Source organism: Corylus avellana, chromosome ca5 (genome assembly GCF_901000735.1).
Source record: "Corylus avellana chromosome ca5, CavTom2PMs-1.0".
Lineage (NCBI taxonomy): Eukaryota > Viridiplantae > Streptophyta > Magnoliopsida > Fagales > Betulaceae > Corylus > Corylus avellana.
Window position 1 is genome coordinate 7,757,627 of NC_081545.1, and position 15,005 is coordinate 7,772,631.

The window sequence follows — 15,005 nt, forward strand, 5'->3', positions numbered from 1 at the left end:
TCAATAACTCCACTTCCCATCAAAGTAAAAGTTATACAATACATGAAACTGCTTCTCTTAATTAACCAAGAGTTTAAAGAATGGGATTAGGTAACCTTACACCATTAATAGTCGTAACAGTTTTTCATGTGGGTTATTGAATTCTTATATTCTCCCACTTAGCCCACATGACTAATACTATTTGACTCTAATATGGTTAACATTAAGCGCGCAAAACATCTAATCCATCCTTACTTTAATTTGGTCATCATAAATACCACAATCAAACAACCTACTAGTGTGAGTCATGGCGGTTGTACATCAAAAGGCGACATAGTCTCTTCCATGTACCACAACACTAACAACCTGTTTAACCATGGTTCATAAATGAGAAGTATTGTCTAAAATGGTCCAACAAAAATGTCTGTTGTCAAAGACTATTCCTGTTGTCATTCATCCAATCTTATATGTACATTCAAAATGGAAAACAGGAAAGAATCAGAAACATATTTAATGAGATCTAAAAAATGTCTAATAACATAAACAAACATTATGCAATCCATAAATATTATGGGCACAACGGGTTACAATTAAGACCCATTTTGTTAACGTGTTCCTTAAATGTCTTTGGTGGTAACCCTTTTGTTAATGGATCTGCAATCATGAGCTTTGTATTAATATGTTCTATAGACACTCTTTGTTTCTGAACTTCCTCCTTAACGACAAAATATTTAATCTCCATATGTTTAATTAGCACCATTAGAATATCTGTTGTTCTTGGAGAAAAACACAGCTGCAGAATTATCACAATAAATTTTCAACGCCTTGCCAATAGTGTCGACAATTCCAAGTCCTGAAATAAAGTTCCACAACCATAAGCCATGAACAGTGGCCTCAAAGCACGTCACAAATTCAGCTTCCATTGTGGATGAAGCAATGATGGTCTATTTTGCACTTTTCCATGAGATTGCTCTTCCAGCTAACAAAAATAGATAACCAAAAGTTGATTTTCTACTATCAACACATCCGGCAAAGTCTAAATCGGAGTAGCCAATCACCTCTAAGTGATTAGACCTCTTAAAAGTGAGCATGTAATCTTTTGTTCCTCGTAAGTACCTCATCACTTTCTTTGTAGCTTTCCAATGATCTATTCCAGGATTGCTTTGGTATCTGCCCAGCATACCAACTGCAAAACTGATGTCTGGCCTAGTGCACGTTTGTGCATACATCAAGCTTCCTACCACTGAAGCATAAGGAATTCTTTCCATTTGTTTACCTTCCCATTCATTCTGTGGACATTGCATGAGACTAAACTTATCCCCCTTTTGAATTGGAGCAACACTAGCTAAACAATTCTCCATGCCAAATCTCTCTAAAACTCTTTCAATATATTGTTTTTGAGACAACCCTAACAATCCACGTGATCGTTCTCGGAATATTTCTATTCCTATAACATAGGTTGCCTCACCCATATCTTTCATTTCAAAGTTCTTAGAGAGAAATTCCTTGGTTCGTGCAATAAACCAAGATCATTACTAGAAAGCAATATGTCGTCAACATATAGAATTAGGAACATAAACTTGCTCCCACTAACCTTGAAGTATATACACCGATCAACAGTGTTTTCCTTAAAACCGAAGGGAGTAATGGTATCATTGAACTTAAGATACCATTGTCTGGAAGCTTGTTTAAGTCCATATATTGACTTATTTAATTTGCAAACCATGTGCTCTTTTTCCTTTGTTGAGAAACCTTCAGGTTGGTCCATATAGACTTCCTCCTCTAAACTTCCATTCAAAAATGCAGTTTTCACATCTATTTGATGCAACTCTAAATCATAATGAGCTACTAAAGCCATAACGATTCTAAGTGAGTCCTTCTTAGACACAGGAGAGAATGTTTCCTTATAATCAATGCCTCCTCTCTGAGTAAAACCTTTAGCCACAAGCCTAGCTTTATATTGTTCGATATTGCCATATGAGTCACGCTTGGTCTTGAAGACCCATTTACACCTGACTATCTTATATCCTTCAGGCAATTCAACGAGATCCCAGACTTTATTGTGGTCCATTGATTTCAACTCATCATTCATGGCATCAATCCATTTAACAGAATCATTACTTTCAATGGCTTGTGAAAATGAAACCGGATCCTTACTTGTGCCTATATCAAAATCAGATTCTTGTAAATAAACAACATAATCACCTGAAATAGCGGATCTTCATTCTCTTTGAGACCTTCTTAGTGCTATTCCTTGTGATTCTTCTATAATTGGTTCATTGGTGATAATCTCATTATGGAGTGATTGATCAATAACTTGTTGTTCAACATTGTCAAATGATTGTACAACCGTAGGAACAACAACTTCTTTAGAAGTTATGGGTAGTGGGACTTTTACCCTAACTTCTTGAATAACCACATTTTGTGATTTATCACTCCCATTGATTTCACCATTCTCAAGGAATCTGGCATTATCGGTTTCAACAATTTTTGTGCTATGTGTAGGACAGTAAAACCTATATACCCTTTGGATTTTTCTGGATAACCAATAAAGTAACCACTAATGGTTTTCAAATCCAATTTCTTTTCATGTGGATTGTAAATTCTAGCCGCCGCAGGACAACCTCAAACATGCAGGTGTCTTAAACTTGGTTTCCTTCCAGTCCACAATTCAAAAGGAGTCTTTGGAACTGCTTTAGAAGGGACTTTATCAATAAATATACAGCGGTCTTAAGGACTTCCATCCACAATGAAATGGATAAAAAAGAATTACTTAACATACTCCTAACCATATCCATTAGAGTACGATTACGCCTTTCAGCTACTCCATTCTACTGAGGCGTACCTAGCATAGTGTATTGTGCACAAATGCCATGCTTTTCAAGGAGTTTAGCAAATGGGTCAGGGCATTGACCCAATCCATCATACCTTCCATAATACTCGCCACCTCTGTCTGATCTGACAACTTTCACTTTTCTATCTAATTGTCTTTCAACCTTAGTAATGTATACCTCCAAAGCATTTACTGCTTGAGATTTTTCATGCAACAAATAGATATAACAATAACGTGAAAAATCATCAATAAAGGTGATAAAATATTTTTCTCTACTAAAAGATGGTGAGTCAAAAGGTCCACAAATGTCTGTATGGACAATTTCAAGAAGTCCTTCACTTCTTGTAGCACCTTTCTTTGTGTGTTTGGTTTGTTTTTCCTTAATACAATCCATACACACACCAAAATCAGTAAAATCTAGATTCGGAAGAATCTCATCTTTTACTAATCTTTCTAATCTTTCTCTGGATATATGACCTAGTCTTTTGTGCCACAAGATGGAAGAATTTTCATTAATTAGGCTACGTTTAGTTCCAACATTATGATGCAGAGTTAGAAGACTTTAAGCAAAATGGCTATTAAGATTCAATTTATAAAGACCATCACATAGATTCCCTGAACCAACGAAAGAGGTGTTTTTAAATAAATTGAATCTTTTATTGCGGAATGTAAAGGAATAACCATCAAGATCAAGGTTAGATAAAGAAACCAAATTTCAAGAAATAGAAGGAACATAAAGAGTCTGAAACAAATCTAGGTAACAACCAGTATCTAGAAACAAACGAAAGGTTCTGATGGCAACAACTTGAACTTTAACCCCATTTCCCATGACTATGAAATTTTCATTTGGGTTTAAATTATGGATTGTAAGGAAGCCCTGCATCGAATTAGAAATATGAACAGTAGAACTTGAGTCAATCCACCAAGTATTGGAAGGAAAAACAGTAAGATTTGATTCGAAACATACGCAAGCTAAAGGCTTACCTTTCTTTTCGAACCATGCCTTACGTTTGAGGCAATCTTTCTTAACATGCCCAAACTTTCGGTAGAAATGGCACATAACACTGTTTAGTCCCTTTTGATGAACCTCAATTACTTAAGGAGGTCCATTAACTTTAGGTGACTCTATCTTTTTGCCCTTTTTAGGCTTCTTCCACTTCTTTTTGGCTCCATGAGTTACAAGATGAACATAATGATATCCTTGTTGCTTAAGCCTTGCCTCTTCTTGAACAAGCATACTGGCCAATTCATTTACATTCCACTTATCTTTAATAGTGTTGTAATGAATTTGAAATGGCCCATATTGAGAAGGCAAGGAATTCAAGATAAATTGCATAAGAAAAAATCCATCCACATTCATCCCAAGAGCCTTTAATTTAGCAGCTCGATTTGTCATTTCAAGGATATGCTCATGCATCCCACATGTACCATCAAATTTCATGGTGGTAAGTTCAGCCATCAATGTCCCAGCAAGAGACTTGTCAGCTGAACGGAAACGTTCTTCCACAGTTGTAAAGAATTCTTTAGCACTATCACATTTAGGAAGTGTTGACTTAATATTATTCGCTATGCTCATTCGTATAAACATAATGCTCAATCTGTTCGATCTTTCCCAAGACATGTATAATGCCTCTTCTTCCGCACTGCTTGAATTAGTAATAGCAAGCGGTTTCTCAGTCTGGAGTGCCAAATCAAGATCCAGAACACCAAAGTGAAACTGAACTTGTTCAGACCAGTCAGAGAAATTTGTTCCATTAAGAATCGGAACAGATGAAGCATGCGAATGTAGCGAAATAGGAACTGACACTGCAATAAAATAAATGCTCACTATATTAATGCTATTAGTTATCAAACATAAAATAATATTTGAAGTAGTACTACTGCAATTCACCTTTGGGGGGAAATTACGATATACTATATATATATATATATATATATATATATATATGATCATTATGGTGATTACCTTTCACCTATAGGAATAATTAATAATGCATCCGTAATTCGATAGATTCGTTACCTTTGGGTATCCAGTTCCAATTCTCAATTAAGGATGCACATTAATTATCCTATCTTAGTTTATCAATCACTTGAAAGGTGGTGCACCTTTGGGTCAATCAAAAATATTCATGTGATTAAAAAACTGTAAAAATTTGCAATGTCATTGTCTTAATACGTGGGATATAGGTATTAAGTTTCAAACATTCAACTTGAAATCTATGAATCATTCTAGTTGGGTCACTTTGGTAATCACAAAACTATTTCATAATATAGATTTCAATTCGAAACAATAACAATGCAAGACGAATAATAATAATAATAATAGTATGCTTTTAACATTGATTGACATAAATATTCATGTTTATAACCAACAAGAAAATAACACATGAAATAAAACAATCAATATTTTGAAGACAAAACGTATACTGCCAATGTATATAACTTGCTACAAAAGATCTTCATAAACTGTGCATACCAATATTCATAAAAGAATTTGCCATATGCAAAAGTACTCAACCGAAAGTATTGTCATTAAAAGACAAAATATTAAACACACATAAATAATAGCCATGCGTTAACTGTGCAACTTGATAACAGTTTAACAGGAGCACAAACAAATAATGAAAAATACGAGTGATGTTTTTCCTAAACGGTGAAATGAACTTTGAATGTGTCAGAGGTGTTAATATGGGTATAGATATAACAGATCTATAGAAATAAATGTTAACACATTAAATTATCCATAGTATACGGATGTTACAGTTCCCACAAAATCATGCGACAAAATCAAATCATAAACCGTTTTGCATCCAGTTGGCTCAGTGTGTATATGTACAGATGACAAATTCGAAAGATCACACAATAACAACAAATAAATTCTAAGAGAATTGTGTAAGAATATGAATAATGTAAAACTCATACATATTTCTTAATGGAAAAACATGAAAGTTACAACTAAGGCTCTGATATCACATGTAAAAAATTTATATTGGCATAAATTATATCTCTTTCTAGATCTTAACTATCATGATTTTCACTATAAATAAATGAAAGAAACATACCAGAATCCATAGCAATGAAATCTTCTAAAGACCCACACGCTAGGAAATGGTTTCTCTCACTTGACCCACTTAAGATGCACAGAGATGATGGAGGATTGTGCATATTTATAGGGTAGAGAGAGGACCGGTTTCCTTTATTCATTCAATAACTCCACTTCCCATCAAAGTAGAAGTTATACAATATATGAAACTGCTTCTCTTAATTAACCAAGAGTTTAAAGAATGGGATTAGGTAACTTTACACCATTAATAGTCGTAACAATTTTTCATGTGAGTTATTGAATTCTTACAATATGTATATATTTATAGCCCAAAACTCTAAACCTAATAAAATATGACATAAATATTCTCAAAACCTTAAACCTAATAAAATAACAACATAAAATCGGTTTAAGCTAAAAAAAGGCGAAAAAATAACATAATGTCTCCCGCATGCACTCGATTGCAGGCACAGGAGCGATTGATTGCAGTTCTAGGGACCGGGCACTTGATCGTAGTCCAGTGTGCGCTCGATCGCAATACTAGGGACTCAATCTGCATCAGTGGTTCAGCCCAACAAGTTTACATCCATTGGTAGAGACAATCCAAAAGAAATTCACTAACAAAAGTGGAGTACAAAGAGTTGTACAAACAAAACCATTCAAACCAAAAAGCTCAATACACCCAAATTTCACTTTCACACAAAAAAAATAAAAAAATAAAAAAATAAGAAAATTAAATTACATAAAATAGAGTAAATATACTCTAAAATCTCTAAGTCACCGCGTGACGAAAACAAATTGTGAGAATCACAAGTGAGATATCTTCTTGCCTCTTTCCAAGTAGTTCCTCAAACAAACCTCATTCTTATAGGAAATAAGTATTGTTGCAGACAAAGCACTTCCATTGACGCAATAAGTCTTCATTCGGTGGAACAAATGGACAAAGCACTAATAAATACAAATGGGCAAAGCACTAAACCCCATTTCAGCAACTTGATTCGGTGCAAAAGCCACAATTTCCTAACAATCAACAGAAGTCTTCACTGTGGTGGAAGACATATGGGTCCATCTCTTTTGATAAAAGAGCAGCCAAATAAATCTTCCCAATTGACCAATATAAGCCAATTACCATATTCAACATATACCCACAGAAAGTGTGGATTTCTACCGATTTATGCCCCAGCGTTACTTTCCATTCAATTTATTATAAGGTGCCAAAAAACAAAACACATCCAACACGTGGCCCCATACTATTATGAGCCAATTTTTCAACAATTCTCCACCTTAGTGAATATTCACCACTTTTACTATTGCACTCCACCTAGGCTTGAATTTCATCAAGTCTTCAATACAAAACTCCTCATAACATCTCCTGCAATATCTACACAGGCAATCACAAGCTATAAAAGCAATCAAGTCCAAGCACCTCTTGAACTTGAGAAGACACATCAACTGAATTTGTCACCATATTGCCTTGAAGAAAATAGAGATCATCAACTTTGTTACCTTCCATCACAACCAATGAGCCTTTTTTCACTCGAATGACTCAACTTTCACAGCAAAACATGTATCAAGTGGAGTCCAAAGTACCCAATAAAATAAGATTTTTATTTAAATCTGGTACGTGTTGAACATTCTTCAAAATCCTAACAATCCCGTCGTGCATCCTTATTCTGACTATACCAACACCAATAATCTTGCAAGTGACATCATTTCCCATCAAAACTAAACCACCATTGATTGACTCATAATTAATAAACTAATCCCTTTTAGGGGATATATGAGCAGTACATGGAGTATCAAGGACCCACTTGTCATAAAAACGACTATTAGAAATGGTAACTGTGAGAACAAATTCTGAATCCTCAACATTTTCTTCAACAATTCCAGCCACAGAAGATGAACTTTCCTTATCACCTTCCTCTTTCTTTTTCAACCTTAGACACTCGGATTTGTAATGCTCAAACATTTTGCAATAGTAACACTTAACTTTGCTCTTTGAGTTAGACTGTTATTGATCTCCTCTATCTGAGTCTTTATCATTGAATCGACCTCTAAAATTAGAGGAATTTTTCGAACGACCCCTAACAAATAAACCTTGTGCCTGATTGTCACTACCTTTCCCGTTCAATCTTGTCTTCAACTCCATAGAATTCAAAGCAGATTTAACATCAGTTAAGGAAATGGTATCTCTACAATACAACATTAAATTAATAAAATTATCAAATGACGCAGGTAATGAACATAATAAAATTAAGGGCTTGATCCTCATCATCAACTTTAATATCAACATTTTTTCAAATCCATAAGAATTTTGTTAAATTCATCAAGATGATCACAAAGAGGCGTACCTTTATGCATCATGAGGGTATATAACCGTTGTTTTAGAAATAAACGATTAGTGAGAGACTTCTTCATGTCAAATTTTCTAACTTTTACCAAAGTCCAGCTGCAGTTTCTTCATCGGCGACTTCTCTCAAAACTCCATCTAAAAGAGAACAAAATTATTCTGTGGGCTTTTCCTTCAAGTTCTCCACGTTCCTCAATTTCATCAATTGCTTTAATACCAATTCTATCCTCGAATGGTTCCAAAACCTTCGCCAAGCCTTGTTGTCGCAACAAAGCACGCATCTTGATTCGCCAAAGGATGAAACTATTATGACCATCAAAGTTTTTTACTTCAAATTTTGTAGTATTCATTCTACAAAATAAACATCTGGGCTCTGATACCAATTTGTTGTGCCAAATACAAATCTAGATCACAAAAGAAGCAAAAAAGTGCAAAATAAGAAAAATAACACAACCACACTAGACACCAAAATTTAAGTAGTTTGGCCTAACAAGCTTATATCTACTGGCACAGACAATCTAGGAGAAATTTTATAAATAAAAGTGAAGTACAAAGAGTAGTACAAACAAAACCACTCAAACTCAAAAGTCCAATACACCCAAACACAAGTGTGACCAAAACAAATTGTGAGAATCACAAGTGAGATATCTTGTTGCCTCTCTCCTATTAGTTCCTCAAACAAACCTCATTCTCATATGAAAGAAGTATTGTTGCAGACAAAGCACTTCCTTTGATGCAATAAGTCTTCATTCGGTGGAACAAATGTACAAAGCACTAACAAATACAAATGGGCAAAGCACTAATAAATGCAAATGGACAAAGCACTAAACCCCATTTCAGCAACTTCATTCGGTGCAAAACCCACAATTGCCTAACAATCAACAAAAGTCTTCTCTATGATGGAAGACATATGGGTCCATCTCTTTTGATAAAAGAGCAACCAAATAAATCTTCCCAATTGACTAATATTATAAGCGAATTACCATATTCAACATATATCCACAGAAAGTGTGGATTTCCACCGATTTATGCTCCAGCTTTACTTTTCATTCAATTTATTATAATGTGCCAAGAAACAAAACACATCCAACATGTGGCCCCACACTAATATCAGCCAATTTTCCAACAATATTTTTATTATAATATATAAGGTACGTACAGTTAAAATAGAAAACAAATAATAACAAATAACATACTTGAATGGCAAAAATCTATTGATGACTATTGGCTAAATTCTAAATTATAAAGAATAACTTATCAAAAAAATTGTTAATATTATTTTAGGATAAATGCAAAATCAAACAAGTGCTTTTGAAACTTTTTACCAAACATATGAGCTCTTTGTTTGGCACAACTTTTTATATACTAAAATTACTTTTTAAGCTCCTTACCACCCCAAACATGCTATATATATATATATATATATATATATATATATATAGTTTGAGTAAAAACTGATTTATTGTTATTGTTGTTGAAACGGTTCTTTGAATGGAAAATGAGAACTTGCAAGATCAAAAGCTAAACATATGTTTGGACGGGGAGATGTGCTTCAAAATAATTTTTGGAATAGCTCGTGGGCTTGTTTACCTTCATCATGACTTCAGATTGAGGGTCATCCACATAGATCTAAAAACCAACTACATTTTTCTAGACGAGAATATGAACTCCAAAATATCTGACTTTGGCTTCGCAAAGATATTTAGAAGCGAAGAAACCGGAACAAACACAACCCAACTAGCATACACTAGCATAAAATCCCCAAATTCTGTTGACAAAAAGAATATTCAATTTCCATATCCAATCATAAATGTTGACATGCAGTGGCTATATGTCTCCAGAATATGTCATTGATGGATTTTTCTTAATTAAATCAAATGTTTTTAGCTTTGGTGTAATTCTACTTGAAATTATAAGTGAAAAAAATGATACAGAATTTTACCGGTCAGAATTAGCCATGTGAACATGAGCTGTCCAAGTGGGTAATAATAATAATAATTATTATTATTATTGGACATCATCCCTTATCCCTTTATTTTTTTTTTTTCTATTTTAACTAGAAAATTTACCTTTCGAAACACCCCTCATCCCTTTATCTAAATCTCTCTCTACTTCATTTCATTATTAGTAGGAAAAAAAAAATATTTTATCCCCTAGAACTATATTTACTCCCTTTATCTAAATCTCTCTCTACTTCATTTCATTATTAGTAGGAAAAAAATTACATTTTTCCCCCTTGAACTATACACTCATTTGCACTTTGACGTCTAATGTTTAAAACGTGATCGACACTTGACCCCCCCCAAACTTTTAAATTGTTGCAATTCGACCATTCTGACCTTTTTTTTTTTTTTTTTTTTTTTTCCAAAATTCTCACATCCCAATTTTTTTTTAAAAAAATAAAAATAAAAATAAAAATTAAAGGATGGCCGACCACCCCAATTGGGCCTGAAGTGGCTTCGGCCACCCAAGACCGGCCACCACTTCAAATCCATTTGAGATGAGAGAATGGAGAACAAATATATATACATATTGACTACTACATAACTCAAAAAAAAGTTTCTCCAAATTAAAAAGTCGGATGTAGTATTCCTCATGAGTTTTCACTACAATAAAGTCAATAATATATAGTTAAATTAGTTAAAAAGTTAATTTGGGTAGGTGAACGTGAATGCTGCGCGCATAAGCGGTGACTACAAGTATTCACCCGGTTCATTCTGACAAAAAGTAGCATCACGTTTTCCATGCTACCTTCACTTTGTTCTACCATATATAAATTATTCAAATGGGATCTCACTTTACCAAGTTCTTCGAGAATATATATATATATATATATATTGAGTTGAATGCAGATTAAGAATGGTTCCTATCACAACATTGAGTTGAATCAACTTTCAACTTTATTTAGATTTAATAGCTCAAATAACTTGAATAAGGGATTCGTTAGCTTATATCTTTCAGGATTTAGACGTAGCTGTAAGGAGGCTGGAGGCCTTAAAAGTAAAATACACCAATCTTTAATTTCTAGTTCTAGGGATTTTGATAAGTTGGAAAATCTACATGATCAGCTGCAACTTAATGAACCTACCCACACTCAACAAGGAAATCGTTCCCACACGGAAATACAATCAACACCAACGGCTAAGTTTTTCAGTAAGGAAATTCAATAAATCAAATTAAACTGTAATTTAGTTAGTCTTTGTAAGCTACCAACCAAAGTGTACGTATAAATTCCTATGAATGAATGAGACAATGTGTGCAACCAAAATTCCTTTGCAATACCTGATTGGACCGTTCTTACATTAGTGTAGAAGAGGGTGCTAGGTCGTTTCAACGAAACCCGTCTTATTTTGTTTTTCCTTTTTTTTTTTCTTTTAGTTAATAACTTTTTTAATACTTGAGTTTTGTAATTTTTTTTTTTTCACCTAAGTTTCCAAAATGGTCTAAGGAAATCCGTCTAATCTTAAATGATTATCTTTCAGAAAAGAGAGGAAAAGGTAAAACCACATTTCAAATCCCGGTGGAAAGCAAAAATGGACATGTTTTCTCTCCCCACCTCCCATTGTTTTTTCTCTGGCTAAGAAGATAAATCCGAAGACCTTGACCTGGTCACAAATTTAGCTTAAATAGATCTGCATTACACAGAACCACTACGGCAGAGAGTTTTACACATATCACTGTCCATTTAACTATGAGGAAAATATTTGTTATCATACAGGTTTACTATAATTTTTTACAAATTAGTGATAGTTCACAATTCACATATTATGAAAAAGTAATGTTAGAAATTATATTTTATATTGCAACTATCCCATAACTGATATAGTTGTTAAAAAAAAAAAAAAAAAAAAAAAAAAAATCTAAGGGTTAGTTGATACGATCACTTCAATATTATTGTAAGATAATTGTGAAATAAAAATGTAATAAATAACATTATTCTTTATAAAAATGATTGAGTATCATATAAATGCCATGTAACAAGAAGTAGAAGGAATGTCACAAGTGATGAGATTGGAGGTAGCAAACTCCCTGTTAAGAGGTGATGCCGAATATGTATAATATATATATAATTGAAATGGGAGGTGAATGATGAAGTCAAAGTTCGAATTCAAAACATCTAGTTTCGATTCCATATTAAATCATTCCTTATTCCAAAAGTTTAAACTAATAGAAATAAGTAAATTTAATCATTTAATAAATAATTCTGACAATTTTATCTAGGTCGAGATCGGATGCTTCATTCATAACTATAAGAGTTGCTTTCACTTCATTGACTGTAGCATGATTTTGTAGGTGTTTTTTTTTGGTTCGAGCAAAGAGGACCTTAATTTCCATTCGAGCGTCTGTGTGATAAGCATCTTCAGTGTGCTTGAAATGATAGAAAATTTCAATTAAATTAATGGATTGCTATTCAAGTTGGTTGCTGTCTTCCATCTTCTTCTTGTTGTATTCCTGTGGTGTGGATTATTGCTATGCCAGAGATACTTTGAAGCAGGGCGGGTGGATTACTGAAGATGGAGAAACAACCCTTGTCTCCAGTGGAGGAACGTTTGAACTGGGATTCTTTACTCCTATCAACAGCTCTACCCACTATAGATACTTTGGGATTTGGTATCACAAATGGAATCAACAAACAGTTGTATGGGTTGCCAACAGAGGCAGCCCTGTACTTGAAGGTTCCACTGGAACTTTTGGAATCGCAGAAGATGGCAAGCTCAAGGTATCGGATACCACTGGAAAACAAGATTATTGGTCTCCGTCTATTGATTCCTCGTCTACAAATCTGACTGTGAAGCTCATGGAATCTGGAAACCTGGTCATAAGGGATGATCAATGGGGGACGATTCTGTGGGAGAGCTTCCAAAATCCAACTGATACATTTCTTCCAGGTATGAACATGGATGAAAGCATGACGTTGACTTCATGGATACGCGATGGTGACCCGGGATTGGGGCAGTTCACATTTAGGCAAGCTCAAGTAGGTGAAAACTATTACATATCCAACTCAGAAAAGCCGCCAGGACTCGATTATTGGAGAAATAGTTGGTTAGATGAAATGGTGGGTTACGTATATTACTTGTTAATAAATTTCAGCAATAGCGGGGATTTTAGTTACGAAAGGTTAGTGATGAATTATACGGGGGAATTACAGTACTATCAAAGCTCGGGTGTGGACGAGGGATGGTCTTTGATTTGGAGAAGGCCTGAAGACAAAAATTGTAGCATTTACAAATTTTGTGGGAATTTCGGCATCTGCAATATTAACAATAGGCCATTCGTATGCAAATGTTTGCCCGGGTTCCAGCCTACTTTCCCGAAGGATTGGGATTCTGGAGATTTTTCGGGTGGGTGCACAAGAAATTCGAGATTATCTGACGAGGCAAACATGTTCTTGAGCTTAAATATGATGAAAGTGAGCAACGAAGACTATGCTATAGAAGTTGAGACCAATGATGACACAGCATGCAGATTGGAGTGCCTTAGCAATAACCTGTGCCATGCTTATTCAATATCTCCGTACACATCATGCAGAATTTGGACTTCGGATCTAAGTGATCTTCAAGAGGAGTACACAGGCGGTGTTAACCTCTTTGTCCGCGTTGCGAAATCTGATATAGGTACTCCTCTTACACGTACAATGGAATATGCTGGGATTAATTTAGTAAAAGTATTTTTCTGGTAATGAAAAAAATCATCATTCGTGTTAAAAACAAAGTGAAAAACCACCTCTACTGGTATGGATTTTTAAAATCACCTTCACCCAGCTTGGGCTGTCAGGGTTCATTTACAGTAGTATTAATTTTACATGTCAAGCATCTCGTTACAATGTTATAATGTTACATTACAAGGCCTCATTTTCAATTTTTAATTATTGTTCCATATTTTATATCTTTGTAGAATCAATTTCAAGGAATTGTGAGCCTTGTGGCACAAACCTCATCCCCTATCCGCTAAGCACTGGACCAAATTGTGGAGACCCCATGTACTTCAGTTTCTACTGCAACAATTTAACAGGCCAAGTTAGCTTCAAGACGCCCAATGGCACCTATCGAGTCGCAAGTATCGATCCAAGTACACAAAAATTTGTCCTCCAAGTCAAATATGCAGGAAATTATACAAATTTAATAGGAATTCTGCAGCTTAATAAGTCATTACCGTTTAATGCAACCATTGATTCTGACAACTATAGTTCTGAAGTTAAAGATGAAATAGAGATTAGTTGGGAGCCCCCGTTAGAGCCAAGCTGTAATTCATCTAGAGACTGCAAGGACTGGCCAAATTCAACTTGCAATGTAGCGGGAAATGGAAAGAGGGTGTGCCTTTGCACTAGAAACTTCCAATGGAATGGCTCAAATTTAAATTGTACTGAAGGTCAGAATGCTATTTCCTGTGCCTCTTGCAGATTAAGATTATTCTATTAGTGAAGAATGAATTAGACCACTAAGAAGGAGGATCTTGCTCGATTGATATATTTTTTTTCTTGTTTAAATCAGTTGTGATAATCAAACCCCATAGCTCTTTCTCCATTGCATTTCATCAGCTTTCCAAAAGTCTTCTTTTCCTTTATGTATAATCACTAGCTACTAATAGTACGTTAGAAATTGGGAGGTTTTTGGTAGAACTTTCAAATCCTCTTTTGCAATATCATGCTTACCTTGTACTAATAATAGACATTATAATTACGACAATTAATCTAAACAGTAAATCAATTGAATTTGACTTATCAGCATTTTGATTTTTCTATCGGAGCTTGTTCACTGTGAAAAAAATTATGGAGAGTCATTTTCATATTTTAAGTG

The 15,005-nt window shown here is 34.4% G+C and overlaps 1 pseudogene; it reads left to right on the forward strand.

The window, feature by feature from the left end:
- LOC132181702 (uncharacterized) overlaps positions 1-15,005 on the forward strand; it is a 68,328-nt pseudogene that overhangs the window by 51,516 nt on the left and 1,807 nt on the right.